The sequence below is a fragment of the Simochromis diagramma genome, unplaced genomic scaffold, assembly GCF_900408965.1.
Source record: "Simochromis diagramma unplaced genomic scaffold, fSimDia1.1 OVJJ01000343.1, whole genome shotgun sequence".
Taxonomy (NCBI): Eukaryota; Metazoa; Chordata; class Actinopteri; order Cichliformes; family Cichlidae; genus Simochromis; species Simochromis diagramma.
The window spans coordinates 8,632,159-8,638,574 of NW_024386831.1; the positions used below are offsets into that span (position 1 = coordinate 8,632,159).

General features: G+C 46.6%; 1 long non-coding RNA gene across 1 annotated transcript; it reads right to left on the minus strand.

Moving 5' to 3' along the window:
- Positions 1-1,280: 1,280 nt before the first annotated feature.
- LOC120731064 lies at positions 1,281-3,118 on the minus strand. Its single transcript, XR_005695270.1, has 2 exons — positions 2,831-3,118; positions 1,281-1,419 (listed from the first exon to the last, which is right to left on the minus strand). It is a non-coding gene; the product is annotated as an uncharacterized LOC120731064 (long non-coding RNA).
- Between the last annotated feature and the right edge of the window lie 3,298 nt (positions 3,119-6,416).

Genomic DNA, 6,416 nt, shown 5'->3' on the forward strand with positions numbered 1-6,416 from the left:
CTCCCGCCACAGATTTTCTATGGGGTTGAGGTCTGGAGACTGGCTAGGCCACTCCAGGACTTTCAAATGCTTCTTACGGAGCCACTCCTTTGTTGCCCGGGCGGTGTGTTTTGGATCATTGTCATGTTGGAAGACCCAGCCTCGTTTCATCTTCAAAGTTCTCACTGATGGAAGGAGGTTTTGGCTCAAAATCTCACGATACATGGCCCCATTCATTCTGTCCTTAACACGGATCAGTCGTCCTGTCCCCTTGGCAGAAAAACAGCCCCATAGGATGATGTTTCCACCCCCATGCTTCACAGTAGGTATGGTGTTCTTGGGATGCAACTCAGTATTCTTCTCCCTCCAAACACGACGAGTTGAGTTTATACCAAAAAGTTCTACTTTGGTTTCATCTGACCACATGACATTCTCCCAATCCTCTGCTGTATCATCCATGTGCTCTCTGGCAAACTTCAGACGGGCCTGGACATGCACTGGCTTCAGCAGCGGAACACGTCTGCCACTGCGGGATTTGATTCCCTGCCGTTGTAGTGTGTTACTGATGGTGACCTTTGTTACTTTGGTCCCAGCTCTCTGCAGGTCATTCACCAGGTCCCCCCGTGTGGTTCTGGGATCTTTGCTCACCGTTCTCATGATCATTTTGACCCCACGGGATGAGATCTTGCGTGGAGCCCCAGATTGAGGGAGATTATCAGTGGTCTTGTATGTCTTCCATTTTCTGATGATTGCTCCCACAGTTGATTTTTTCACACCAAGCTGCTTGCCTATTGTAGATTCACTCTTCCCAGTCTGGTGCAGGTCTACAATACTTTTCCTGGTGTCCTTCGAAAGCTCTTTGGTCTTGGCCATGGCGGAGTTTGGAGTCTGACTGTTTGAGGCTGTGGACAGGTGTCTTTTATACAGATGATGAGTTCAAACAGGTGCCATTCATACAGGTAACGAGTGGGGGACAGAAAAGCTTCTTACAGAAGAGGTTACAGGTCTGTGAGAGCCAGAGATTTTCCTTGTTTGAGGTGACCAAATACTTATTTTCCACCCTGATTTACGAATAAATTCTTTACAAATGCTACCATGTGAATTCATGGATTTTTTTTTTTCACATTCTGTCTCTCACAGTTGAAGTGTACCTCTGGTGCAAATTACTGACCTCTGTCATCATTTTAAGTGGGGGAACTTGCACAATCGGTGGCTGACTAAATACTTTTTTGCCCCACTGTATGTGTGAAGAAAAATGTGTTTACAGGTTATGAGTTGGTGATGCTGTTACACTGTGTTGATGGGGAAATGTGAAGGTTACTTTGATAATGTGAATAGCATGTGAGAAATTTCCTGTGTTGAAAACTAGTGTCACTTCTTTCCACAGCTATGGATGGCTAACTTTATGGTCTTTTTATGGCACCTCTGGAACCTGTCGACCTGCGTCTGACCACAGTCAATGTGTGTTGCTTTTTTTTTTTTTTTTTTTTTTTTTTTTTTTTTTTTTTGTGTCCCGTTTGGATCTTTAGCATCAGAATTGTTGTCTTAAGGCCAAGAAAGATGCCAAGCGGATTTATTTTACCAAGTGGATCGTCATGGCCTTGCCATATTGGTCCATTTGATTGACCTTTATTATAATTATGAATTTATTTTATTTTCAGTTGCTACAAACGGGACAGACATGACTGGAGGATAGGACAGGGAGAAAGAATGAAAGAAAGAGAGGGAGAGAAAGAAAACCAAATGGGAGAAGAGACGGTGAGAAGGGGGGGAAAAAAGAAAAAAAAAAAAAAAAAAGAACAAAACTCCTGGGTCACCTGTATGGAGAAAAAAAACAGAAGAGAAAGCAAACAACAAAGAGCAACATAATAAATAAAAAAAACGGCACCATCACAATAAACTAGTTAGCAGTAGATATCAGTAGATACTAAATAATAAACGATATTGTGCAGCACGCAAGATAGACAGCGCACAATGTGCTTTGAGGCAGCAGCCAAGAAAGCTGTAGTCCGCGTCTGTGAATACCCGTGTGTACACCTGTGTGCATACCTGTGTGGATCAGCATGCTTGCATTCCAAAGGTTTCTCCATGTAACGATCTGCTAGGGAGTGTGGGGAGCCACATCCCCGTCCTCCAGGGCATGAAGCAGGTATGGAGGAGATCAAGACTCCAGACATCCAGAGGCCCCCAGAACACAAGAGACCAAGGAAGACCAACAGAGGGGCAGCCGCGCCACTGTCCCAGTAAGAGCTGAGGAGAGTCCCAGATGAGGGCTCACTCAGCAGCCGCGGAGCAGAAGCCAGGGGGAGTTGCAGTGACGCGCCCGTGAGCTCCGCCGGCAGCCAGCTGTGTCTGACGACTCAAGGTTAACCTCCACCTAGACAGGACAAAGGGTGCAGATGAATTTATGTGTTTCCTTTTACAGGAGCAGAAAGATGACAGCAACATTCGAGGTTGCGTGATGGTTTTACCTTTTAAATGCCATTTTCTGTGTCTGTGCATCTACCAGGGGTGTTATTCACTATCTTGTGTTGCTCACAGAGGAAACTGTGACAAAGTATGCATACGCCTGCGCAGCGCTAACATTTGTATTTTCTTTTCTACAGCATTAAAGTTTTTCATGTGTTTGATCATGTGATTTATAAGAGGACTAGTTAATGTTTTTCTACTACAGGATTTCTGGGTTTAAGTGTGAAGAAAACTGCGTTTACAGGTTATGAGTTGGTGATGCTGTTACACTGTGCTTTTGGGAAAATGTGAAGGTTACTTTGATGATGTGAATAACATTCTTTCCACAGCTATGGATGGCTAACTTTATGGTGTTTTTATGGCACCTCTGGAACCTGTCGACCTGCGTCTGACCACAGTCAATGTGTGTTGCTAATGTTTGTTTTTCTGAGAATGCATGTAGAAGATTCAGCAGAAGCGGACAAGTGACATGAGAAAAACAAATAAGAGATGCAGTGTTTATGGAATAGTTTAATATGGAGCTCATTAGCTGGCCACTTTTGAGCTCATAGTAATATATGAGTGGAGTGACTTTGCTTAAGGGAAGTCACCGATTACATTAATGTTGACTGAGTACATGGGATGATCCATGTCTGAGGCAAATTGTGGAAATAATTGTAGTTTACTGATTTGAGAATACCTGCACATGACACTTGTCTTGCTGATGTTGAATGCTTATTACCTTTATGATACAATTGTTTACAAGTGTAAAGTTTGATTTTACTTCCAGATCTTCTTTTCCAGGCCATGATGGTGTGTATGCAGGCTCCTGGCAGAGCCAGGTGTTAAGCAAACTTAATATGCAAAACACACTTTTATTGCAGGGTTACGGAGCTACTCCGGAGGAGATGCCCTGATGTTGCCTGGGATGTGATCTAGCTAACCTTTTTTCTTTAAGACAGGAATCTGGTTTTGATGAGTTGACTCATGGGAGTGTCCATGCGTCAAGAGGAGAGGTCCAGGATTAACATTAAATAATGTTTTCTATTATTGTTGCAGTGATTTGTGTGATTAACAGTTCATTTATAGGTATTAAACCTATGCAAGTGGTGCATCCATGTTCAGATGAGGCTTTGATGGCCTATAAGTGAAGTTCACTGAACTAAAGAATGTGGTTTGATGATTGTTGACATGCTCTCCAAATAGAAGTCCTTCCTCTTAGCAAGGAAATACAGGTGCAGCAGTCAGAATATTGCAGCAGTAATCTCCTGAGAAATCTTCAGAGGCCCAGTGAGAAGCAAGAACCATTCCAGGCATAGCTGACAGCCCAGGCAGTGGTTGAGGTCAAAGGTCGAGCTGTGTGGGGCCCATCATGAGATCAGACTTTGGAGCCACAGCAAGGACCATGAAACTGCGTTGGAATGAGAGCTGTGCCAAGGGGGCTTTCCAGAGGCCAACAGAGGAGATTGTGGACAACAGACGGGCATCTGAAGGATGAGGGGAGCGTGCCAAGCTCCATCGACAGCGCAGGGGGAGTCTAAGGATGGCATCATGATTCTGTGAAAGCACAGGAACCAGCAGCTATGGTGGTGATGACAGCAGTTTCCTATGAACATCACCTAATGCTGTGCCACTATACTGTGCATATGATGACACTCTGAAGACTGCTGGGATCATAACAGCAGTAAGATAACTGGACCCAGCACCCTTTTCACAGAGAGGTTTTTCTGCAGAGCGTGGACAGTGGAGGATTCATAAATATCCCCCTCACAAGACGAAGGCCTGAAGTGAGGTGATGGGGGTTGGTAGAGGCCATAAAACTTGAGTGTTGAAGAGGTCTACAGCTTTGGAGATAGCTGAGACCCATGTTGACAAACAACAAAACCAACTGGTATGTTTGAATGTTTATTCTACATACATTTGGACTCTGGTCCTATGGACAATGATGGAAACAACTGGAAGAGACATGTATGACGCCCTGCAGAACTCAAACCACTCTTCAGAGAGACATGTGATTTGCACACCCGGAGGAAGCACCACCAAGCTGAGATGTTTTTGAAAATGTTACTTTCTTATTTTAACTATTAAATTAACAATTCATTTGTTTGCTCGTAGGATGCAGTTTGCCATTGGATGAGATCAATGAGGAATGGGATAACTGCTAATACATTTGTTAAACTGTGTACTTTTACAGTAATTTAGGGTGATTGACATATGCTGAGTATAAAAATGTTTGCATTGAAACTGTCAGACATGAGGTGATGATAACTGGGAACTTTTCTAGCATAAAGGTCAAAAGGGGGGAATGTCAGGTTTTGTATTGTTGATTGTCATTTATGCTTAGAAATATTTAACCATATATGCTTAGAGGTGTATAATCAATTGTGTAGTGATAGGATGTGTGATCTTTAGCAGGCTACAAAGGCTTGGTGTGTATTCCACACTGGAATGCACACCTACATCCTAGGAGCATGAGAGAGGTCGTACCTTGTCTTATTGTTTTACGGTAGGATTAACGTAGCTACGTCTGTTCTAGTCTAAGTGTCATGGTCTCCGTGCCTGCCCGGTCGGCCCCACAAGGCTACAATTGCTGTTTCTGTTCTCTCCCTCTCTGCCTGGGCGGAGCTCACTGTGGGCTCCTGCCCTTGGCCCACACACACCTGACAACACTCACCCATCATCACCGGGAGCACTATTTGAGGCTGGAACACAGATCCTCTCGTCGCTGGATGATTGTACCCCTAACATCTCCCCCCCCGGGACCTGCGACCTCCCTGCTGCGGGAACGTGTGTGAGTGTGAGCGAAGAAGACGTGAGCGAGTTACCCTGTGATTCCCCCGGAGTTTTGGATCCCTTCACTGTACATATATTGCACTGGCACTGTAAATAAACTACACCTTGGAGATACCTTACCGCTCTGCGTTTGAATCCCTGTACCAGATCGTGACAGAATCATCCAGCCACGGAAATGGATTCAGCAGATCCAGCGGTCTCGACTCCCACCCTCGCCACTTTGGCCGCGATGCTGGCACGCCACGAGCAGATGTTCATTCACCTTCGAGCAGAGCTCGCGAACCTCACACAGGCCGTGGCCCGGCTAACACCGCTACCGGCCGCTCCACTGGTCGCCGCTCCTCCGTCGGAGGCGCCGGCTCCAGCAGTAAGTGTCACGCCACCTGCTCCCTCACCTGTTCACGTTGACAGATTCCTCCCCACTCCCAGGGCTTTCACGGGAGAGATTGATAGATGTGCTGGTTTCCTCACTCAGTGTGCCCTTCAGTTTCGCCAGCAACCGCAAGCCTTTTCTACTGATGGTGCGAAAATCGCTTATATCGTCCAGTTACTCCAGGACCGTGCTCTAACCTGGGCTCAAGCTGCGCTTCAGGCGGAGCCGGACATCACCTTTTCTGACTTTCTTACTAAGTTTAAAGGTGTGTTTGACAGGAAAGCTACAACTGCCACCGCCGGCCAGCGCTTGCTTGCGCTTAAACAAGGTAAACGCAGCATGGCTGATTTTTCTATTGACTTTTCTACCTTGGCTGAACAGGCGAAATGGGGGGAAGAGGCCCTTAAAAGTGCATTGCTCACTAATATTAATGAGGAAATAAAGAATGAACTAATGCTCCGTGAACTGCCTTCCTCCCTGGATGCGCTTCTGGTTTTGTGTATGCGGGTGGACGATCAGGTGCGCGCACATCGGAGCGCACGCGCGCGTTCGGGGCATGCCCCGCTGGACTTTTGTGGGACCCCTACTGCAGCCCATGGGTCGTGTGACGCCGACACCGGGGATGGGGAAGAGCCCATGCAGCTTGGGCGCTCACGGCTGTCGCCCGCGGAGCGCCAGCGCCGTCTTGCCTCCGGTGAGTGCGTTTATTGCAGCCGTAAAGGCCACTCTGTCTCCTCCTGCCCGACGCTGGCAAAAGGGCGCGCTCACCAGTGATCGTGAGGGTGCTGGTGGGCGATCTGTCGAGTGAAAGCCCTCTCCCCAG